At 33.8% G+C, this 26,021-nt stretch overlaps 1 protein-coding gene and 1 non-coding gene across 6 annotated transcripts in view; both read left to right on the top strand.

Moving 5' to 3' along the window:
• The first annotated feature begins 694 nt into the window (after positions 1 to 694).
• Positions 695 to 26,021, top strand: part of LOC142340092 (uncharacterized) — a 50,801-nt gene continuing 25,474 nt past the window's right edge. Inside the window, exon 1 of one of the 5 annotated variants that reach the window (XM_075390509.1) lies at positions 695 to 903. The gene's annotated coding sequence lies outside the window, so the exon portion shown is untranslated. Of the gene's footprint in view, positions 904 to 24,612; positions 24,752 to 25,117; positions 25,366 to 26,021 lie in introns of those variants that run through there. The other 4 variants (XM_075390511.1, XM_075390506.1, XM_075390505.1 and 1 more) reach the window with 4 other exon arrangements.
• Positions 20,938 to 21,009, top strand: Trnam-cau (transfer RNA methionine (anticodon CAU)). Its single transcript has one exon. It is a non-coding gene; the product is annotated as a tRNA-Met (tRNA).

Genomic DNA, 26,021 nt, shown 5'->3' with positions numbered 1-26,021 from the left:
TTGAATAGTTTTCACTCTCTTTAACTTTACACACCATAATATCACTCAAATTTTTCCAGATCTTTGACAATATCTTCTGTACTTCTGTTTAAACTTTTTCTATACAAAAGTGTTTGGCTACTTAACTTGTTTTTGAAGAATATCAACAGAAATCTTGCTCGAAATACTCTATCTTATCACAAAAACATCCTCTTGAAATTTTTTTTGAAAAAATAATACAAGAATTTTTCTACACCGATATATTCTGGTTATACCGATATATTATTGTCCGTAGCTCGAAATTTGAAATGATATTTCTGGACTCATGAAAAGACCAAAATGTACATGAAATTAGTTTTACTAGACCCATGAAAAGTTTTCCTTGGCTTTAAGTAGAAAGCTGGACTGTAATTTTAGCCAATAAAGCCCCTCAAAAATTTCTGATTCTTTTCATTAGTCGAATTCTGAACTCGGGTAGCCATTATTTTCGTACATTTTATTTATTCTTTCTCCATCCCGAAAGCACATGAAATTCTTTTTATGCATTGCGCGTACTTTTTATTGCCTTTGAAATGTCAATAATAATTTTGGATCCTAAAAATTTTCACTTTTCTAGTGGAATAATGCAAAGAAAACAAACGATAAAAGTTAGGAAAGAACTCTAAACAAGAATTATGTTGTTTTGCACACGACAAGCTGCCTTTTGCAACGCATAAAAAGTGGAATTATTTATAAATAGCGTTTTTACTTCATTATGTACACAAATACATCCCTTTTTGTATACTCTGTGTTAGTGGTATACCACTCGAAAACAATATGTGTTAAAACTGTTCCCTACTTTGTTCAATTGGTAACTACTAGTTCTGGTGGAAAATTGTTTTTATGTTTACTACTTGCCGTCATAGACCCGTGGCTCTCTGCTGGGTACAGTATAATATTTTCTAGTACACTATAACTAAACATAATTTACTCTAATGCATCTCAAAAAACAAAAAACCTACTTGTTTGCAGCTGTCTGTCTGTTTGATATTTTGCTTCTGAGTTGTAGTCAAATATGTATCCGAAAAAACCGACCACTTTGCTAGATATTTTTTTGCAAGATTCAAACAGGAATCTCCTGAAAATATATAAAATTCTGGAATTGTTTTGCATTTCCTGACAGTTTTTGCACTCTTGCAAAAAAACATCTCACGATTTTGCAAACAACCTAGATAGTTTTGTGGAACAACGTGTTGCACACACTAAACAAAAACATGTAATATAATTAACACATCCTAAAAGAATGAATTAATTTTCACAATGTATCTAACTATGATATACGAAAGAGTAGGTCATATTCAGTTCAATTATCAACAGAGTTGTTGTTATGAAATATGAGGAATCATTTGAGAACCAGTGGGCACGTCGATCTACTATATGTAACTCCTCCCATCTTTTTCGAGACAATAGTGGGTATGACAAATAGTCCGAATTTGCTTGGAAAAAATATGTAAGAAACACCAGATTTGAAAAAAAAACTCATTTTTGTAAAGTGTAAATAGAAATAAAACATTGTTAACTATTCAAGACCTGATTCAGTTTCTGTAGCCAAAAATGCTTTAAAAACGGGAAAAATATGAACTGAATAAATAAGGCAGATTGAATTTAGCTAAAATTGCCGTAATCTGGAAGCGTTCAATAGTTTGAATTGTTGATAAATTTGAAATAATTAAGATAACGGTGATTTTTAAGACACTGAAACGATCAATCTTCTGCGAAACCTCAACTCACTTAAAATCTTACTCTTTAGTTCATTGATCATTTCTCCAACAAAAAAAAACAACTTTATTGCAACGCTTGCTAAAGTCCCGGCAAGTTTTATTCGTCAGGTCACATTAACAAACTTTGACAAGCACTCATAGTTTTATCCACCTGCCTCATTTTGCCAATGAAAAAACATAGCCGGAAGAATTCCGGAAACGAATTGACGTAAAAAATAAAAACAACCTCTTCAAAAAAAATTGTGCCTACTCAAAACCCTCATCAGAACTTTAAAGAAATCTTTGAAATCAACTCATGAAAAAAACTCCTAAAATCAATTTAGCTAAAAGAAGTAAAATGTTTTTACATTAAAAAGGCTATTGAAAGCCAACGAAAAGTTTCTTGAAGCAATAAGAGTATCTAAAGATTCGTAAAACAAAAGGCAAGTCATAATTTGTCTACGATTATTTAAAAAATCTAAAAACTGGAAAAATTATCAAAACAGTGAAATATTTACCAATTTTTTGTCATATTTCTGGACAAAAAAATTGTAACAATAAAAGTGTACCCATTCGGCATCTAGAAGTTCTGCAATTTTAAGCGTCGTTTTAAATTCCAAACAAGACCATTAGAAAACGCTAATGAGCAAAAATTGTTTCAAAATCGAACAAATTTGGCAAGATAGATGAAAAAATCTCCCTATTAGCTTGAGACACATATTACTCAACAGAAACGTTCACAGTACTATCAAAACAACCCTCAAGTTGAAACCATATTAAAATCAAATCTCTCAACCAACAAAAAATATAGAAAAAAGCCGGACGTGATTAAAACGTTTGCTGGCTCCACACACAAATTTCTTGCGCTCTTGAAAACAGCAGAAAAAACAAAATACACTCTCTTTTGATGCTCTCGTTTCCGTTTTTTTTCGGTTTTACTCAGCAGTAGCAATATAGTGAGCTACACTCCCGGGGGGGGGGGGGTGAGGTCCCCCATGTATTAAGATAGGGTATAGCGTATTTTTCGGGATTTGGGTCCTCCCTAACGTATTAAGATAGGGAATGAATTAGCATGTATTAAGATTAGGTATAGCGATCTTAATGTATTAAGATTAGGTATAGGTTGCATGTATTAAGATTAGGGTCCATGCATTAGGATTGGGTATAGCCGCCATGTATTAAGATTAGTAATAGCCGCCGACATGTATTGAGATTAGTTATAGCCGCGGACATGTATTGATTAGGTGCCGCCATGTATTAAGATAGGGTATAGGTTTTGTGTATGTATTTGTGCATGTACATTTTCTAGTAGTATAGTCGGTGCAAATGTGGGGGGTAGGTTCGGAGACGCTCCTGATAGGCTGAAATTTTGAGGGGAAAATATCAATGTTTGTGTAGTTATTAAGTGTTTACTTGAGAACAATAGAATTGGCTTGGGTAATTAATTGCTGTAATTATGTGAGGGGTAATTATGTGACAGGTTGAATTTTGTTTACAAATTTTATGTTATTAAATTGTGAAATTAATTGGTGGGTGTTTTCAATTACCCTAATTATCTGAGGGGTAATTATGTGACATGTTGAATTTTTGTTTACAAATTTTAGGTCAATTGCAAAGATTGTTCCCCTAATTGTTTGAATCAATTGTGTAACAAATGTCTTTTGCGCGCTCATTAATTGGAAAAAATTCAATGATAGAAAAAAATGAATTAAAATTGTATAAAATTACAGACACAGTATAAATGTAATAGAGAATACTAAAGAATTGTGCTATAGTAAAAGCATTTAAGTTATATGTTGAGTGGTGCTGTATGAATACCGTCAGACTGAACAATGCGCTTAGGGTAGAAATAGGACAGTCCCTTCTTTGTCTGCTCATACGTAGCAACACAATGGTTTATTGTTCTGAACCCTCTATTTGTTGAAGTAAGATTGATAATTTCATCCATCACACGTCGATATTTCTCCATCGGTCCATCTCCGTTCTCTTCTAGTGTTCTTTTATTGAGACCTTTACTGCTCAACTTGTATTTGTCAGACTGTGCATCGTAGCAACAATAAGTTTTGCTACAAAGACAAATCATTTCCGTACATCTGAATTCTTCCTTGAAAAGTCCTGGTTCCCGTTTATCATGCTTCTTATGCTTAGAACAACATGTTCTAGGGAAGAAATTTTGAATAGCATCTGCTTGGAAAGAGTCGTTACAGTCCTGCTTTCTCAATGCTTCCCATTCTTGTTTTTTAGCAGGTCGAATACAATCATACAAATTCTCATGAGCTAAGGCTAAATAGAGGGAACCTGTATCCATCTCTAACTCCTCGAATTTATCCACGTCGCAAAATCTGTCAAAGAAGTTATAGTAGAGCTCCAACATACGTAATTTAGCGTACTGAAGTATGAAGAATCCAACTATTATAGGTTCGCGGTGTTCAATTTTTGATTTTGCTAGCTCAACTTCGTAAAGCTCTTTTGAGACATTGTTCAACCGCTTAAACATTTTCCCATTGATTGCTTTGTGCGTCTTCTCATCGTTCAAATATTTGGTTTCTGTATGTTTGCTTCTGTCCATAATCTGATAACCGTAAGAGCTATTACCCAATAATTTCATAGTCTCAGCAACAACGCTGGAATCAGGATTTTCATCTCCACCTCTTCTAGCGTCTACCACTGACTGTACAAAGGTGTTGAAACATTTGCGCGGCGTGTACTGTACAAATCTATAAATTCTTGTACATTTCAGACCGAGGCTGATGTAGAAATTTAGTAGGGGTGTAATAATTGTTCCATTTTCCAGATTGAAACTTGAAATTAGCATTCGCTGAGGTTGCTTCAGTAAGTTGTTTTCGACAGCGTAATCTCTCATATAATCCCCAATATCAGCTCGACTAACGTTGAAATTTTTAAAAATAGGCGGGAAATTCGAAAACTTGTATTTCAAACCTGTGGGAACTTCCAAATCACATTGTACGTATCCAAACATCTCCCCATCTCTTATTTTAGCTAGTAAAGACTCTTGCTTCAAAGGTAATTTGAAAGGAAAGTTCTTTCTCACGAGATTTCTGACATTTTCTTCTTCTTTAACACTTTCCCACCATTTACACTCCCAGATTTCAACAATCTTGTATCCTTTACTTTTTAAGTAATCTCTTCTCAATTCATCATGTTCTCTTTTTCTAATCCCTCTCTGTGTTTCCTCTTCCGAGAGACTTGCTTGCTTTAGCTTCCTGACAAGGACAGAAATGAAAGTAACAACCCATGGCTTCAAACACCGTATTACAATGTGTGCAAAATCCGTCTAAGCAAAAACAATCAATCTTCTTCTGTTTTCCGGTTGTGTAGTAGCTCTCAATTTTACATTCGGAACGTTGTGATTGAAGATATGACATAACCATGTTCTCAAATGTTCGAGATCTGTTTGTTTGAGCCCTGAATTTTTGAGAATCTGTATCAAATTCCCATCGAGTGTAAAGTCCAGTGGGCATTTCTTGACACATTGAAAAGGGATAGAGTTGGCTAGCGTCAATACCTACGATAGACTTGCAAAGGATTTCAGAGTTTCGTATGAAGGTCTGATCAACTACTGCTTTTCTAGTAAAAACAATAGATGGACCACCAGTCATATCCTCACGTATTTTGTCATGTAAATCTTTGTCAGCTTCAACAAATGGAAAAAACTTGTGGTTTGTTGACTTGTGAAGACAGATATTAGCCAAGTTCGGAAGTGTACATCCGAGTTTTAACATATCGATACCCTTGTTGTGATAAAACTCCATCATTTTTTGCATTGCCTCCAGTGTTGGAACAACATCCTTGTTGTTGTACCACTTGACAAAATCTCTGAATGTAGCCATTTTTTCTTGATCCCAGACCACTTTCAGGTAATTGTAATTGTCAATTCCAGATGGAGGAACATTTTTCAACCTCAACTTTTTTAATGACTCTTGTTGAGAAAATCCACTGTTAAGCAATTTAGTGAAATCAGTAAATTCCTTCTCCAGTGGATTATAGTTTCTCAGTTTGCTAAAGAAACGGTCGTAAGGAGGGAGAAAAGTTGCATCGAGCTTTTCGGGAGAGTCAAACCACTCATAGGGGAAGAATCCTTTGGTCTCATTTGTCTTGTATGCTTTAAGGAAAGAATCAAGTGATGTAGCTCCACCGAGAAAGTTGAGGATATCGAGAAATTGTACATCACCAAACTTAAGAGAAACAAAGTGATTTGCTTTTTTAATAACAGTAGGTTGAATGTCGCGCTCATGAATAAGATAGGGTAGGAGATAGGACTTAATGAGATTTAAATCATATTATCCACTATTGAATCCGAACACAGGTAAAGTGTTCACATAACGCTCAAAGTGCTGCTGTAAGTCCAAAAGCTGGTTTTTCTGCATTTGGAGAAATTGCTTAGACATATCAGCTTCATCATCTTCTTCGGTACGTTCATCTTCACACTCAAATGTTGAAGCGTTTTGATCCTTTCTTTTAATTAAATTTTCGCCAATTGCGTTAACTCGTGCTCTGATTACTGCTTCAATAGAGGAAAACTTTGTTCCAATTTCAGTTTTACTTTTACTTGCTAAGTCTTCAATAGCTTCAACAAAAGATATAATGAGAGCTTTCGGATCTTTATCGCATAGGAAGACAGGTTCATCAATTAGATTGGAGGAAATAGAGACAGAGATTGGTTCATGCTTTCCAATCCAAGTGGTTGTGTTTGTGTCTTTTAATTGGTCGGAGGGTACACATATCGATTCAAAGTCAAAAATAGCCAAGTTCTTGAACAATTTTTCATCTTCGTTGTAGGAAATTCCAAATCCGTCAAGCTTATCAAATAAGGTCTCGCGCAATGTATACACACTCTTTGGGTAAATATGCTGTACTCTATCTTTACACGTTTTAACATGGCGGTTGAAATTTCCCGCTTTCTGAATGAACGTATCGCAACTGGGACAACGGAATCGTTTAAAGAATGTGTTGATATCATCTACATAGCATATGTGGTTGTTGTAACGTAATAAATTAATATTTTTCTCATACATTTCAATACTTCTCCTCGCAAGTTCACCAACAAAATCTCCATCTACAATGTCAATATCGTAAATAAATATGTTGTGCTTTATCGCATTTTCAACAAATACAAGATGATCGATCGATACCCCTCTGAAATTGATTGCGTCTTGTCCAGATTCGTGGAGGAATGCACTAAACAAAATTTTTGCATTGATCTCAAGCTCCGATGATCCATATAAGTGAACAGCTATAGCTCGGAATAAGCAAAGATAATCTTTGTAAGTCTCACCATAGCCATTCGATACGAGACAATTCACATCTGGTCGTCTGAGTAACTGTTCAGGAAGAACAGCATCGATACATCCCATTGGAATGGATTTTAGGAGAGCGCAAAATATTGTTACATTTGTAGTCAGAGCAAATCGCCATTTTCTATTCTCCCGCTCCTGAGCACACGTCTCCACTAAATCCATCTTTTCAATCCTGTCCTGAAGAGAGACTAAGTCTTCTTTGGAACAGAGTAGATGAGATTTCTCGAAGAAAGTGTTGTTCTCGTGAGCGTAGAAGTGTCGATACTCGTCCGGATCCACATTTCTTAATATAAATCCTAGAGCTAAGTTGACTTTGGCTGCACAGTTGAGTTTTTCGAATACTTCTTTCAACTTTTTATTAATTTCATGAGGATCGAGCTTGGACAGCTTGAAGTTGAACACTTGATGTCTTCCATTTTCCATCTCAGTATCGTTAAAAAAGTGCTGGCAAGCACTAAGTTCTTGTTGAAGCTGCTCGTTGTCCTTTTCCAGCTCCTCTGATTCTAGAACTTCTTTAAGCTTTTCACTCGATTTTGTTCCAACTTTTGTTGAAGTTCCATGCTTTCTCCTCTTGTGTTGTTGAAGAGAATAGAAACTCGGAAACTCCTCCAAGCATACAGTACACATCGTGCTTAGCTTTGTATCCTTAGGAGCGTGATGCTTAGCAATGTGGTAATTCATGTCTTCTTTCTTCTTTGTACTGAAATGTGGACATTTGGGACAAAATAGAGTCCCACTATCACAAGACTGCTTGTGTCTTGCCATATTCTTCTTCACCATCATTTTGTTGCACTTTGTGCATTTCACTGGGAGATTTCTATCGAGAGAAGGCATTGTTTTGGTACAAGATGAAACAAATTCGGGTATTGTGACGAGCAACTAATTGTGAAAATAACAAAGTGAGAATGAAAGAAATTATTTTTGTACATTTAGCGAACGCAGCTATGACGCATCACTCCATATATGGAAATTTATCATTTCCATTTTAAGAAGCTTGTTGTCATAACCGAACATTCTAGAACATAATGAATAAACCAATCAGATTCTTTCATTTTCAAATACCTTTAATAATTAAGAACACTCTTTTTAAATATGTGAATTCATTCCTTGGAGTAAACTCAAAAATAGCAAATCATTCTTATATATCTTCTTAATCATTTCTTTTACATTTTATATAAGTTTTCATATTTCATCCAGCCATAATCCAAAAACAGACTCACAACAAATTCAAACAAATTGTTCCAATCTTAACAAACTCTGTGATTCAAATTTGTGTCTATCCGCAACTGACAGAATTCGGTGCTTGCAAACAAATCTAGTCCTATTGAAAATTGAAATTAGCACATGAATGTGCTTTTACAACAATGTTAAAGATGTCGAAAACAAATATTCATCCATACTTCACGAACAAATATATACTTTACAACTTAACGTTATTGTCTTGGAACCTCTCAACCAATCAAAATCCCGTGTTAAAGAAATTATTCTGAAGATTAACGATTTTATTTTGTGTAATTGTTTCTTAATTTTAATTTTCTTTTACATAAACAGAGTATTGCGTGAAATTTTGCTCATTTGCGAAAAATGTTAATCAAAAATCATTTACAGTTGTTGGAAAAAATATGTAAGAGGAAAGAAGGAATTGCCGATGCTTACAAAATTGACGAGATTGATGTTGATTCCTATTTTTCCTACAATTTTTGGACATTTGCGTTCAGAATGACAGAATAATCCGATTTAGTAAAGGATTCGAATATGCAACATTTTCCATTAAAAAATTCAAATATGATGACTATATAACGAAACAATCATTTGATTTATCGTCAGAGCTACACATTAACAAGTACGAAATTTTATTTATTTTGAATTCTGTTCCCGAAATTTTAGAACAGTACAGAAATCTAGCACAAGCGAACTGTATTCCAATTCCTGACCCCATAGCAATCACTTCATCTGTACAAAGCGCGTTGTTTTTTCATTATTATACAGATTACAATTCTGAAGCAGTAAAAATTCGATTTGGAAATCGGCTCCCAAATATACATATAAAAAAGTTCTGTTCCAAAAATGGAATACTTTCCGAGATTGATTTAAAATTTAACGAAGTTGAACAAATTTATCAGAGCTTAACATTTTTGGTAAATTATGTCACTTCGTTCCCAATGAGCTATCCTTATTTAGTAAACAAGTAGTCGTATCATGTGATACATGTATTATTCAAAAACCATATTTGGTTTCTATTCACGCATTGATGTTCCTGCTTCGTATACGAGCATCATTTTATAACAACTTCTTCCATATTTGGATACATTAAATGAATTCCATTTCCTGTTTCGGTTACTAACGTCAGTTTTTCTACAAAATATTTCCTTCTTTGGTTACTTTGTTCTTATTGGACGGAATTCATTATAAATAGGAGCGACAAAGTTAGAATTCATCATTCTCTTTCATTTCCTCAAAATTAATTTCACCTCTGTTCCTCATCGTCCTGCTAACTATTCTTCAAAACTTTATACAATTGAGTTCCTACATTCACATTCTTTTTATCTACAGATCTTACTTCAGTTGTAACGTTTATCTGTTTCTAACTTAGATATTCTTTTTGTCCTACTATAAAGTGAAATTTGTTGTTTTCTAACTGACTCTCTACTTGACGGTTTTCAATACGTTCATTTACAAACTGCTTTTGTTTCTAAAAAATCCACTTCTATCAACTCATCTGAACAAAATGGAGTTTACTGTGCAAAACAACAGTCTTCTGTACTCATTTTCCTTCACTGAGGAGACTGCTCGGATAAGTATTAAAGACTTATCAAACGGATTATATGAGTCTGTAATGACTTTACCCATCACTGTGTGGCATATTATTGAACACCAGCGACAACAGTTCGACACCTATCATCAGGGTCAGGTTCCAATTACGGAGAATCAGCTTGGAACTCAAGCGATGGGACACGAGGTTGCTGTTATTAGTGGGCACCACTATCCCCACGTTGCTGGGACAGAATTTCCACCTACCTACGTCGCTGGCAACATTCAATCTACTTTCCCTTGGGAAGAAGGGCAAATTCCCAACTCTTGGTTCTCTAGCCCGGATGTAAATCAAGTTTTGAGTTCAGTGGAGGAGTCAGGGAATTTGCTTCAAACTGTGTCAAGCTTTGATGGGAGCGAGCTAAGTGTTGATACTAGCACTTGGACAGCAAATGAACAGCAGAACTTTGATCCGGCACAGTACTATGGTTCTACTGATATGTCGACTACTCCATCAATGACAACACCTTCCATAGAGGATGGAACGGCGCACAATCCAATTTTGCTGACTGATGAAAATTCAACAACTTCAATCAGCGATCAACCAACTGATCCTCCAGTAATATTTGAACGTTCTAGACCTTTTGGGAATGAGATTCAAAACTTACCAGAGTATGTTGTGAGAACTCTGTTTGAATAGATTCGAGTTGGTACAATTTTGCAGCTTCATTTGTAATCGTTCTTAACGGAAAAGTTGTATGTTGATTTATACATTTTCCTGGTGATGTATTTAAACATTCTTTATAATATAATTTTTCTCATGTGAGCTTTCTTTTCTAAACCAGTTCACAAGGATATAATCAATCAAAAATTTGAATTTTGAAACTTCGTTACAAAACTTGATATTTAACGGAAATAGCATTATCAAAACTCGACATTTAACAAAAGTTTTTGATAGAAAATTTGATATTTAAGAAAAAAAACTGAGCAGAAATTTGATTTCTAAGAAAAAAACCTGTATGAAAACTCGATTTTTAAGTTGTTATAGAAAAAGAAAACTTGTCATTTTACAAATTAAAAATTTCTTCCTTTTTTGCGTTAAATTATACCGTAAACTGGTGAAAATCAGGAAAAAATTTGCGCTTTATTGTATCCAATTGGAAACTGTTTTTTGATATTTAAACAAAAAGATTGAATGAAAACTCGACATTTAACAAAAATTTCGTTGAGAAAACTCGACTTTTATTAAAATAAATTGTTCCAAAACCCAACAGTTAACAAAAATTTTTGTGAGAAAACTCGACTTTTAAAAGAATAATTTGTTACAAAACTTGACATTTAACAGATTAGAGGTATCAATTTAAACATTTAAGAAAAAGATTGTATAAAATGAGAAATTGAATTTTCTTGATTTATAAACCAAATATAAAACTGATACTATGTAAATAATTGTGATGCAATTACAAATTTATTACTTTCTAATTTCAAGATATAACAGAGAATTATCAATTAAGCCATGGCCGTCTAACAAACAGTCAACAATTTTTATCAATTCACCCTCATATTTTGAGTTTTTAAGAGATTGAATTCTGTCCAGAAAAGAAGATCCCATTGTTTGTGTGCTTACATTTCTTTGTTCAGCGCGCAGTAGATGTCTCTTGAACTTCTTTCTACTCAATCTTTTTTTAGACACACTAGGTAACTTCTCAACATATTTGTTCTCATAATTGTGTTGTACTGCTCTGTCTAACTGAGTAAAGACAAGTCCCGATTCTTCCAAAATATTGCCAAAAAATTGATGTTTATATAATGTATATAAACAATCAACTGTCTGATATGAATAGGAGAGATCTTCCAGTTTTTGAAGCAAGTCTCCGATGGAGAAAGAAATGAGAACAATGTGATATCGACAGGTTTTCAGGGGACAGAAACTGTTGTGTGAAGCAACAACATATTCACTTGTAAGAATGTATGGTCTATAATCTTTGGCAGATACAGATATAAACAACGCCTTTTCACAGAATTTTTTGTAAAAGTGTGGTAAAACCTGACACATAACTGCTGCCATTCTGTAATATTATTTAGTTCTAAAGAAATTGATTTCCTTATTTGAACTTAAATTCCAAATAAGGAAACTAATTTATTTATTATAAATAAAACCAAATTCCAAATAAGGAAATCAACTTATAAATTATAAAGGAATTCAAATTCCAAATAAGGAAACCAATGAAATTGTTATGTGCAATTTAAAATCTCATTTGAACTATGAATCAACTCAAGAAACAGCGGATTAAGAAATTTCGATGTTTTACTTGTTCAAAATATTTTCGTCACTACTTCTCTCTAATGCAACACAGACGTGCTAAACACAAAGACTCTTTTTCTATAATGATTCAAAAGTTTTCTTTATCGAAAATTTCTGATTAGAAATCCTTTCAAGGAAGAATTCTAAATAGACACATTTTTCTCTTCCTTTTTAGGAAATTGTGCGAAAACAATGATGTCATTAGCATAAAAGGAAATTCTGCGTTGTAGAGGCCCTTAATTTTTTAAGCAAATCATTTAATCAACTTCTCGCAGCTTACTCAAGTTACGTAAATGTCTCTCTCCAAAGTATCTCCTGGTTACTCGAGCGCTCCATCAATGTTTACAGATTCACAACCTAAATTGGGTACTGATTCCGTCCCATTTTATATTGACTTTGGTTCTCATCCAAACAGATTTGGGAGATTTACTGTGTCCCAAATATTTAGAAATGGACAAAATTACTCGGAACCAACTTTTCAAGTCTTTAATAAAGATAAATGTGGAACATTTGAAAAGTACCAACAACTGAGAATTGGAGATTACGAACTCAAGAAATTTTGTCTTTTGAAGAACGATCTGCTGAATGGAGACTGGGAAATTCGAGAAAATCCAGCTCAATTTGAGAAGAACCCAAAAATGGAAGACGTGCTGCAACAATGTCACAAAGCAAGAGAGATCAGCATTGGAAAAAATCGAAGACTCTACGTTACCTTTATACAGTACGTTCAGGACAATCCAGCTTCAGTTTATGTCCAGATCCGACTATTTTGTCGCAAAATGAGCAATGAGTTCACGCAAGTGACTTACGTCAGCTATAAAATGGAAGAATTCAAGGAACTCATTGAAAATCTTAAAGACTTCTCTAATATTGAACAATGTACATTTCAAATACTACTGCTGCGCAATATTATGATGTTTTTTATATTGAATGATGAATATTTGGTGATAATATGTATTTGAATTTCAGTAAACATTTTTTCATTTGAAACTTTTTTCTTCTTAGAATGAGTTGGGATATTGGATGCTCTAGAAACATTTTCTTAAGTCTCAGAGATAAATCAAAAGTTTTTCACGTCAGGTTACATCACGAGCTTAAAAGGTATTCATATACAGTTCTTGAAGCGCAAAATTTTCCCAATTTGGACAATTTAGACGTAGAGTCCCAAATTTCTGAATTCAAGTGGGTTATTCATAATGGGCTGCGCAGAACAACTCTAACATATCGTTCTGACAAACAAGAAATTTCCATTTCTCAACATCGCTGGAACGGATATCAGTGGAGTTTTCTTACAAAGATTGATTTGAAAAAAGAGGAGTATAAAAATCTAGTAGATCATCTACCATCACTTCTTTCCTATATAGAAAATTACAAAAAGACTTGCATTATTTTGGACGAAACAACTCAGAGTTAATGAATATTGTTACTCTGGTAAACATTTTCAATTGTTACGGAAGCATACTTTCAATGTTCCCTACGAACGAAAAACGTAAAACTGTTTTCTCGCAGCGTGTAAAATTTGGGACCGAAATGTCGATTTGGACGAAATTGATCAAAAGTTTCCTCACGGAGGAAGAATTGGATATGGAAACTCTCTTTTGGACTTTTTCTTAGCTAGATCAAAAATTTTTCGTCTACATGCAATTTTACATGATTCTGCTGGAGCTGTGAAAACAACAACAGACGAAGGACCAGGTTATTGTTACATGCTGCCGCAATTACCCAGCTCCTGTCTTCTAGGTCATATAACTGGATTATTCTTTTGTCTCTACATCAAAGTTTGTCATCCTCATATTTTTAAAATACTAGATTGTTAATCATTTGTCAATTATCTCAGCTAAAAAGAGGATGACTCTCGTTGTGTTTGATATTGAGTGCTTGGAGGGAACAGTTGTCAAGGAGCTGGGAATTTTCAAGGACGGAATTGTGTTAGGATATACATTCCTCCCACCGAATGACTACAAGCCAACATTTCAAGCAAAGTGGAACACAAAGAATTTACATGGAATAAACTGGAATAATGGAAAAGTTGATTACTCAGATCTTCCAACCATAATTCATCAACATTGTTCTCCTACAAGCGAATACTTTGCCAAAGGATTGGAGAAATGTAAAATCCTATCCAATTATTTGTCTAAGGAGGTGGAAAATTTGGACGATTTTGGATGTCCAAAAGCCTCTAAGTTGATTTCCAACGAAGATACAATCTGGGAATGTAGTAACTACCCCTACCGACACAAGAAAACATTGCACTGTGCAGAGAAGAAAACTTATGCTTATGGAACTTGGGTTCTTAATTTTTTTGACAAAATTTAATATTTGTAAAAATTTTTATATACTTTGATTGTAATGTATCATATTGTCTTTTAATTAATTTTTAAAATCATTTTTTTCGCCTACAAAACAAAGAAAAGTTGCTTCAAAAATGAGAAAGTTGAACAAATTTTGTCCTAGCGTTACACAGTTATTCTTCATTTCAATTCTGTCGTTTTTCTTTATTTTGAATTTATTCTCCTTTTTTATGCTTTCTGTTATTAATTCCTGTGAAGAGACAGTGTTTTGGCTGTCGCTGTTGTTTGTTTCTTTTTTATGTTTAGAAGCTTATCTCATTTTTTTATTTATTTACATCACAATTCAGTTGAAACCTTTTCTCTATCGTCTCAATGATTACGTTTAAATGACTGAGCATACAGATAAAGGATTAAATTTGGGTAATTTTGTCTTTGATGATAATAATCAGGAACGACAATCATGGAAATGTTTTGGACAGACTTGTAATAGGTCTCTAGTCGTTTTTCTGTCCCAATTTTTTGTTATACTCGTAATTCTGGTCTGTTGTATAGTACGAATAACATTGGCTACAACGTGTGAAGAAACAACAGTTTGGATTGCAATCCTTTCTAGTACAGTTGGTTATATTTTACCTTCACCTAAATTATGAACAAGATAATTTCCACAAAAGAACGAATTTTTATTTCATTGGTTGGTCCAAGCGGATCTGGGAAATCTCATCTTATACATGAATGGTTAACAATTGGAACTTTTCAACCAGAGTTTGACAAAATTTACTACTTCTATCAACATTATCAATCTCTTTATGGTTTAATGTCTAAAGATGTTAAAAAAATTGAGTTCATAGAAGGAGTTGACTTTGAGTTTATTCAAAACCTCCCAAATAACGGAACAAAGTATCTGTTAATTTTTGACGACTCTTGTGAGGAGATTTCCAGCTCTAAAGATTTCGTTAAAATTGCAACAGCTGGAAGACATAAAGGACTCAGCACAATATACATCAAACACAATTTATTTCATCAGAGTAGATTAGGAAGAGATATAGAGTTACAAAATACTCATATCGTCTTGTTCAAATCTCCTAGAGATGTACTGCAAATAAACACTCTGAGCCAACAGTTGGGATTAGGTTCACAATTAAAAGATTGGTATACCAAGGCAACTTCTATTCCTTATGGTCATTTACTTATTGATTTAACTCCCAAAACAGTCGACTCTCTTCGATTTTGTACAAATAGTGGATCGATTCCTTCAATTTTTTTCCTTCCACAAAATAAACAGCAGACCACACTTTTGAGTGATGAGCACACAACATCTCTCTACTCTGACAACGTTCCAAAGTTATTCCCGGAACTTCAGAAGAACTTACCTAAAAAATTGTCCGAAAGAATTTATTCAGTTCCTAAACGAGTGCATCGTAAACATGCTCAGAGGAGAACTGCAAGATATTCAAAAACGAGACGTAAAAAAGTATCAAGACGAAATTCATCAGCTTATTCTAAAAAGAACTGGAATAAATAAAAGGAGAGCAATTTTAAGTTCAAGGAAAGGAATAAAAGTTATATCAATTCTAACTCCGTCTATCATTAACCGTCTTTCTTGAAATGGAACAGTTTGTTTTGATTCCTCAACAGCTTTACGAACAAAAATTCAAATTACATGTGTATAAATTGGACGAGAGTGAGGAAAAAGTTAACTTCGTTCCACAAAATTTAGATTCTCTTCACAAGGACATCACCACTAACACAAAATCATTCAAAAACGAGTCAGTTGTAGATCAAATACTCAAATGTCCTCGAATCAAGCTGTCCCTCAGTGACTCCATTTTACTGGATGGAAGAGATACAAATGTAGCATTTACCGATTTTATTTACGCATTGAAGAGAAAAAATATTGCCTTTCCTGATATATATTACACAATACTTGATGCTACAGGGATAAGTCCGAGCAAAATTGTAAACAAGGATGCCAAAAGCAAAGACAGAGGGAGTTGGATCCCTTTCAAAATCTGAAAAAGCGAAACTTCAACGATTATACAAAGAAGGAAAAGCTGCATTTGGATCGGTTATAAATCTTCAAAAAGCGAGCGGTTTATCAAGAGGCAAGGTTATTTCCTTTCTCCACACTAAAAATTCCTATACAAAATACCGTCAAGCAAATCGACATTTTAGACGATTACCTGCGTTTGCAAAGCGGATAAATGAAATTTGGTGTCTTGATTTAGCTTTTATGGACAAATTGTCAGAGTTTAATAACGGAGTAAAGTATCTATTAATCTGCGTTGATGTATTTTCTCGTTTTGTCCGTGTTCAACCAATGAAATCAATGAATTCTACAGATGCTGTAGCAGCTTTCAAAAAAATGCTACGAAAAAACAACATCCCACAAAAAGTATGGGTTGATCAAGGAACAGAGTTTGGTGGCGAATTTCGTAAAATTTTGTGGAGAAAAGAAAATTAAAATTTATTCAACGAGAAGTGAAACAAAAGCTGCCGTAGCTGAGAGAGCTATCAGATCTTTGAAAAACATTATTTATCGCTTCATGGAAGAAAACGGGCATAAGTACCTTGTGAAAATGGGATCTCTTCTAAATACAATGAATAGTAGAGTAAATAGATCTACAGGTAAAGCTCCAAAGGAGGTAAAAAACAAAGACTTTTTATCAATTTTTTTTACAAAAATCCGATCAGACAATACAAAAAACCTCGGTTTAAAGTAGGGGATAAAGTACGAATTTCGAAATACGATATTCCTTTTAGAAAAGGATACAAGTCATAGTTCACGAGTGAAATTTTTGAAATTGTTAAGATTGCTACGTACAAACCTCCAACATACAACCTCAAGGGAGAGCAGGGTGATGAAATACTAGGAAAGTTTTATGAACAAGAGCTCTCAAAGTGTATCATTTAGTGATGAACTCTTTTACGGTAGAGCTGGTTTCCAACGCATCCTTTGATTGTTATCCAAATAAAACATTGAGTTCTTTTACCAATTTCCTTCCCGAACAGATTAACCTTGAAGGAGAATGGGAGGTGGCAACAACCGAACTATCATATCCATCTTTGTACCAGAATATTACAGATGGAAAATTTTTCTATCTAGATGCTGCAACTCCAGATACAAAACCTTCCGATTATTATACAATTGATGCAGGACTATATCCATCAATATCTGATATGGTGAACGAAATGAACAAACAAATTCAGGAAAGAGAAAAGTATGAGAAAACCCCAATCAAATTAAAAGTCAACAGAATTACACAGAGAATATCCCTAAGCCTTCCTAATGAAAACTCGTTACTAGTTATCTTCAGTACTGATCTCTGTCACGTAGTTGGGTGTGAGGAAGCTGTTTACGGAATGGGTGTTTTTATGAGCGGTGCTGGACCACATTTTCCTAAATTTCCCTATGATATTGTTCAAATTCATACTCTCATGATATACAGTGATATTGTTGAATACAATATTGTAGGTGATACAAAAGCCGCGCTTTTGAGATGTATTCCGTTTATTTCTAAAATTAAGAATGGAGACATAATATCTACTGGACAATATATGAATTATCAAAACTTCCCAAATCTACAATTTAAAAAAATTCTTAAAAATTCTTTCCACAGCATTAAACTTGAGCTCCGCGACTCATACGGTGAAAAAGTTCCCTTCAATTCAGTAGGTGTAACAAGAGCTGTATTGATGTTCAGAAGAGCTTCAGACAATCATTTTTAAAATTAAGTTTACAAAAAATGGTTGCAGACAGTGATTTACCGTATTTTCGTGGTTATTCAAGACAAAGGGGAAGAGGATTTGGAGCTTTAGCACAAACAATTGGGAGAACTGCAATTCCTTTTTTGAGACGATATGTTGTACCAGCAGCTAAAAAAGTTGGTGCTGACTTGATTGAATTAGCCGCGCCAGAAATTGGAAATGTATTAGCTGGAAGGAAAAAGTTCAAATCTGCAGCCACAGATGTTGGAAAGAAAACTTTACGTAAACAACTAGGAGGAGTAAAACCTAGAAAACGACGTATTATTCGAAAACGCTCGCCAAAAATCAGTCGACGTCGTCGAACTAGGAGGGATATTTTTACCAAACTAAAATGAATACCAGATCAATAAATGACAGTAATTTCGTTATGGACACTTTACAAATTCTTGCTTGGAGATTTTTGACAAAATTCCGGTTTTGGAACCAATTGAATCATCCCATATTCAAGAAGTTTATCCCAGCACTTCATTGGATGAAAGCAGCATTGAATTTGAATTTGAAACAGATAGAAGTATTTATCTCGATTTGAGAGATATTCATTTACAAATTAAAGTTGGATTACAAAAGGGAAGATTATTTGACGATTTCATGAAAAAAGAGGAGCATGGAAAACCAGATATGGGTATGACTTTCACTGATGATGATTTACAATATTTGACTCATGTCAACAACTTGTTACACTCTGTTTTCTCCAACTGCGAAGTGTATTTAAACAATCAACAAGTGTACAACTCTAACGGACTCTATGGCCACAAAGCTCTGATATCCAATGAATTCAATGCTTCTACAATGAATAATGAAGGAATTTTGGCTTGTCATGGATACGAATTTGAGAAAGATCCTAGTGATTATGAAAAAAGTCCGTTCATAGATAGGGAAGAAGAGCTTTTGTTGAAAGATGGGGTTACCTTATATGGTAAACTTGCAATCGACTTATTTCAATGTGAAAAATTATTACTTCCAAATACAAAAATTAGACTCAAATTGATTCGAGCGAGACCAAATTTTTACATGATTTCCTACAATCCACATGTTTCCCTTAGAGTTCTTGACTGTTCACTTTTTACGAGACGTGTTGTCGTTAATGAGGTCTATCACCAGACAATCAAGTATCAACTAACACATCAACCAGCTTGCTATAATTTTATGGAGACAATTGCGCGAACATTTATTATTCCTTCTGGACAAAATCAATTTATTTAGGAAAATGTTTTCAATAATGCCCCAATCAGACGAATTGCAATAGCAATGAACACTAATTCAGCATTCACCGGACATTTTCAAGAAAATCGTTTTCATTATCGAAAGTTTGGACTGCGGGAGTTGAGAATTGTTCGAGGGGGGGGGGAGCTGTTGTCTCAATTGATACAACCAACAATTGTAGAGCTTATGTTACAACAATGAAGGCAATGAACTTCAACGAAGAAATTCCTGCGTTACCGAATGATTTCTTCACAGATCATTATGTGCTTGTATTCGATCTCACATCACTCCAAGATGCTGGTGAAAATGTTCATTATCCTGAACTCAGTGGGGAAAGTCTTCGTTTAGAAATGTTCTTTGAACGTCCGCTAACCAATGTTACCGAGTTAATTGTTCTCGGGGAACGAATCTCAACAGTTAAAATTGATCAGTTTGGAACAGTTGCTAAGAATGTCTGAAGAACTCTGCATTAATCAAGATTTTTTAATTTTCTTCTCAATTTTTTATGGTTTTTATATTATTGCCTTCTGCGTTGGAACATTTGTTGGATATGTACTTTCATCGCCCAGTTGCAACCCTTTCCACACTATAATATCAAGATAGGGAATGGATGAAAAATGGGGTAGACCTACTCCAAACTTATATGTATACCTTATTTGTGCAGTATTCCTGGGACTTTTAATCATCATTATTATCTTTCATCCCGATGTCACAGGTAATAGTGAAGACAGAGTAAGTAAATCTACAGGAGATCTGATACGTAATATTCCCCAATCTAAAGATTGTTGCTTTATTGAAAAGAACGAATCATTTCAACTTGATTGTAATGTGAGAAATCCCTGTTCAAACGGAGCTTGCGAATTGAAACAGAAGATTATTTGTCATGGATAATCAATCTCTTCAACAAATTTTTGAACGCATTCCTGAGCTAAAATTCAAATACATAGGATCGTTTCCAGCAGATTTCATTCCAAATTTACCCAAATTCAGCTTTGCAATCATTAACACTGCTTCGAGTAAAGAAGTCGGTGAACATTGGATATTGATTGCTCGACTCAACAGAAGTTACTATTATGCGGATTCTCTGGCTCGATCAGTAACACAATACAAATTTTTAGGTAAAAAGTACCAAAAAATAATACATCGACCACTTCAGAAGATGCAAAATTTGTCTGGATTCTACGCAATTTTTGCAGCATTTCAACTATTTAAGTTTTTCCAAACCAACTTGAACAATATTCATGATGTACACGTGTTAAATTTTATAAGTAACTATATGTAGTAGTGTTCATTTTGGTATTTAGTAAGCTGAAGTTAATAAAGTCGATAGTATATCTTTCTCGTAACTGTTTCTCGTGAGTTTTCTAAACTTTTTTTATCGAACTTTATTAACCACTCGGCTAAGTGTACCTTGATGTTCAATGAAATTTATACAATTTATTGTAAATGATTGAGTAATTTTGTATTTTCATGCTCATAATTTGTACTGTGTCTGTCATTTTATACTATTTTAATTCATTTTTTTCTTTTATTTAACATCTTTTTTCAAATAATGTACAAAAAATAATGCATATATGCATGTAATTAGCAAGATGGCGCAGTGGGAGCGCGCTGGGCCCATAACCCAGAGGACGGTAGATCAAAACTACCTCTTGCTATCTTGACTTTTTCCAATTAATGAGCGCGCAAAAGACATTTGTTACACAATTGATTCAAACAATTAGGGGAACAATCTTTGCAATTGACCTAAAATTTGTAAACAAAAATTCAACATGTCACATAATTACCCCTCAGATAACTAGGGTAATTGAAAACCCCCAACAATTAATTTATCAATTTAATAACATAAAATTTGTAAACAAAATTCAACCTGTCACATAATTACCCTCACATAATTACAGCAATTAATTACCCACGCCAATTCTATTGTTCTCAAGTAAACATTTAATAACTACACAAACATTGATATTTTCCCCTCAAAATTTCAGCCTATCAGGAGCGTCTCCGAACCTGATTGGCTGAATTTCAGCCAATCAGGAGCGTCTCCGAACCTACCCCCCACATTTGCACCGACTATACTACTAGAAATGTACATGCACAAATACATACACAAAACCTATACCCTATCTTAATACATGGCGGCACCTAATCAATACAGGTCCGCGGCTATAACTAATCTCAATACATGTCGGCGGCTATTACTAATCTTAATACATGGCGGCTATACCCAATCCTAATATATGGACCCTAATCTTAATACATGCAACCTATACCTAATCTTAATACATTAAGACCGCTATACCTAATCTTAATACATGTTAATTCATTCCCTATCTTAATACGTTAGGGAGGACCCAAATCCCGAAAAATACGCTATAACCTATCTTAATACATGGGGGACCTCACCCCCCCCCCCCCGGGAGTGTAGCTCACTATATTACTACTCTCAGCACCAAAACGATTTTAGTATTTTAATGCTTTTAACTTCCTGCTTCAAAAAGCACTCCATTAAAGCTGATTCAGAAGAACTCCGAAAAACAGAAGAACTCCGAAAACAAATTTAAAAAAAGCACAGTTTCATTACAAAGTTAATACCTTAATTTAGTAACTTTTTATTGAGAATTAAGAATTATTTTAAGTATTTTAAAGATAAAAAAGGGTCTTAAACTGAACTCAACTTAAAAAAAATGAAAAAGAAACGCACATTCCTCAAAACACAAGGGCATATAAAGCCAAAAAAAAATCATATAGGCAAATACTAGTACAAAGATGCTTTGAAAGCATAGACAAGTTGGAGTACTCTAAGAAAATTGTCAAAGATAATATAAAAACAAAAAACAGCAAAAAATTAAGTAAGGTATTATTTTTCTCAACATTAGAAACATTTAACAACACCATAATTGCAAGAAATTGATATCCACGATCTCCGTAAGAAATTAAGCCTCTCTTCAAATCATACTTAAATCAATATAGCAAAAGATAAATCGAAAAACGGCTAAAACTTTGCCTAACATTAGCAAAACAGCCTAAAAACCTGAAAGTTAGTCTAAACTTATGATAAGTAACAGAAACCTTCAAACCACTATCAAGACAGCCATAAAGTTATTGAATTTTTGTAATCGAAACTCTAAAAAAGTTTAAAAATTGTTTGAAAAAACACTACAGGAACAAAAAAATTTCTCTCACTTAAAGAAATTTGTTTCAAACCTCAAGTTCTCTTTCTCTCAAAAGCTGCGGTATGAACAAAAACCCACTTTTTTTTCCAGTACTCTCTAATATTATTCAGCAACCCATTTCAAAGTTCTTCACGCTTTTCAGTTCATGCTTCGAAAATCATTCCGATAAAAGTGATTAAAAATGACACTTCTCCATTACTCCTCTTCGAGTCATGAATATGCTGAAAAAAGTGTTGTCAAATAACGTTCAAAAATAAGGACAATTCATGGAGTAAGGCCTCCACTTCCATCGAAATGGAACTCTTTAAGAAGGTTCACCTTTTCACAATAATCGTACACCAGTGCAATGTCTTTTGTGAAGTTGATGGATGATGGCATCCCTAATTCTTCAATGCGTAGATTATTCTAATCAACGTGCATTATTAAAAAACATGGTTTAGCCGAAAGTTTTGCAAATGAAGAAAACATTAAGATTTGAACTAGCTTTGAAAACCTTACAATACACATGGCGCAAAATTTTTTGCGGACAAACGAAGGCAAGGCTTGTGAGGACTGTTCTTTAAGCGTACTATATCAAAACAAAGCCAAACGCAAACATAAATATAATGACGGTTTTGGAATTGGCTGTACTACCACAACCTCTCACAATTTAATCTGTTTCAACTCAAAGTATGTACGAGGAAGGTGAATCTTTTTTACAAAAATGCAAATTATGATAAAGCCAAAAACAAAAGCTCCAATAGAACATTTACAAGACCCTTGCAATTTTTCTGATTCTTTGTAGCACTTTTTAAAAATCGTAGTCTCCTCGAAGTTTGTACACTATATATTTTTTTAAAAGAATTGATCAGAGTTAACATGAGTGTAATCATAATGAAATGGAGATCAAAGTTCTTTTCATGTGGGCCTTCAGTTTGCGTTTAAGAGACTCAGAGAACAATTTGAATGAAAAACAGGAGTTTCTTCTGCATTAAAACAGGAGATAGTTTTTGATGAAGCCATTTTATATAAAATTTGCTGAAAAGGTACGTAACGAAGATGTGATTCAAGTGGCTTTTCATAACAATCCTTTAGAAAACAGGCAATTTAAAATGTAAGCTGTTTTGCTCAATGATTTTTGTCAATTGTTCTTCATTTTGACGGCCAGGCTAGTAGCAATACTGACTTTAATTGAGAATTAAAAGTTATCGGACAAAAAGTTTCCGCTGTTTTTTCAACAAATTTTGACGACTTTTGGATTATGTTGTTTTGTTTTCGTACCCTGCAATTGTGCTGATGCATGAAAAAAAACTGAACGCAGATTTTCGTCGTTTCAACGATGATAATTTAATCGTATTAGTCAGATTTTGTTATAATGGCATGCATGCTTTTTTCGATTTATTTTGCTGAAATTTCTGTTTTCGTAGAATTTTACCTTTGTACATTAGACTATATATAAACTCAGGTCCTCTTTAATTAAACTTCAACAATTCATCACCATGACAATGTCAGTCAGCCACTCAGTACAATAAATCAATTATAAAACAAACAGTAATGTACCCTGCACAATTTTGCTTCTTATTTGTCTGCCCTCCGAAATTTCCATTGCCCAAGAAAACAAAAAATACATGTTACCTTTTCAAAACAGTTTATTTAAGTGCCATTTTTAGCACAGTTGGCTGCAAAAAAGGTGGTGATTTTGCAAAAATAGACCTTTCAAGTCAATCTCAAGGCCATAAATTTGGGCCAAAAGGATCAATTTTATCACCTGCATTTCCCGCTTAGGGCAAACTGTTTAATCAGTCATTTTTGACCCCCCAAGCAATAACAATCAATACCTTTTCTGACCTGGTCTTCTATTTTAAGTCCTAACTCAATCATTCAATGTCTAATTTCTGGCGTTTTCGAATTCATCAGACCATTGCAAACTCGGTTGAATACTTTTCGCATCTGATTAAATAAGAACTCTGTTTATAAAGCTGATTAGAACAGTTATTGACACGTCAGATTGAAAATTTTCTTTGAAAAATTTCGCCAACATGTTTATTTCTTATCAAATTTATCGAATATGTAAACACAAGTTTTAAAGGATACGACTTGAAAAGAAATTTGTTCACGCTTATTTTTCATTTTGACGTCTGTTTGTTCATGTATTCTCGTATCTTCTGTTCTTGCTTCACGCACCAAATTTCGACCGAATTGAAATTACGGTCATTCTGAAATCCCAGTTGTTATTATGAAAAAGGTGGGATAAATCGCAGACGTGTTTGATTATTTGACTTCAAAATTTAACATAACAATTCTTTAAGCGTTCGAATAATAAGGCGGAATAAATTATACAGCAACAGGAAACTTCGTTCGATTACGAGCTTTGAAGATTTTTCCCACCTTCGCACCCACATAAATTAACCACGTGACGTAACTGTTTGTTTGTTCATATGAAAGTGCATTATTTGTTCATATGAATATCACTATTTGTTCACGTGAAACTGCACTCACGCCTACAGAATTGTGGGAAAAACATATTTTCAATGCTTCCTTTAATTAATCAACCGTTTATTACAAGTTTAGTCCAGATAGTTCAGCTGTGATATAAATACTAATTCTTAGGTGCTATTTTCTTAGATACGAAAGTGCCACATTAAACTTGTGGGGTAACTTTTTATTACTCATTGTTACTGTTTTTACTGGTTATTTTTCAGTAAAAAGTTTCTTAAAGGTCACTATTTCAGATCTCTTTTATATCTCATTTGTCCCCACAAAATTACTTCGAGAAATCAAAAAAATGCCTGGAAATCAAAAGTAATAACCATCGCAGCCAGTTTCTTTAAAGAAATTTGTTCGTATTTGTCAAATTTGGTATGATTGCGTACATGCTTTTTCTATTTATATTGCTGAAACAACTGTCTTCGTAGAATTTTACATTTGTACCTTTGTACCTAGAACTTTACCTTTGTACCTTTAAGAAATAAATTATGTTGAAAAAAAAAACTACTAGGTTACACAGTTTTGCTTAATTCCAAAAGAGTTAAAGTTTCGTTAACTTAACTTCATGAAATATTCAGGGGACAAAATAAAACAAAAACAAATTTCTAAAAAAGCCTTGACTCCCTTATAGTTCTTCCTTGCCTCTTAGTACTAATTTAATTTTTTGAGCCCAAACTGAAAACGTGTAAAAAGAACATAGAAGTCGTAAAAATTTGAAAAAAAAAAACAAAAATTTTCTTCAAAAGTTAATTCCTTGCGTTTGTTTTGAACTGTTATATAGAATTTTTGATTTATAGTGACGTGTAGTTAATTTCTCTAATTTTACTTGCCTAAAAAGGTATCGAAATGAAAAAATCATAGTCCTGATTTCCAGAGAGCCAGAAGAAACGAAACTTGAAGCAATTCCCTTAATATTTTGCTGGTTATTTAACCAACTTTTTCGGGTACATAAAAAGTTCTATGCTTTACACAACTAAATTCAATCCAAAACCTCTAGGAACATTACAGCGTTTCGGAGTTACATGAGT

This window comes from Convolutriloba macropyga, chromosome 5 (genome assembly GCF_964194025.1).
Source record: "Convolutriloba macropyga chromosome 5, txConMacr16.3, whole genome shotgun sequence".
NCBI classification, from domain to species: Eukaryota; Metazoa; Xenacoelomorpha; order Acoela; family Convolutidae; genus Convolutriloba; species Convolutriloba macropyga.
Note: the sequence above shows the minus strand (reverse complement) of the source record. Positions and strands in the feature narration are given on the sequence as shown.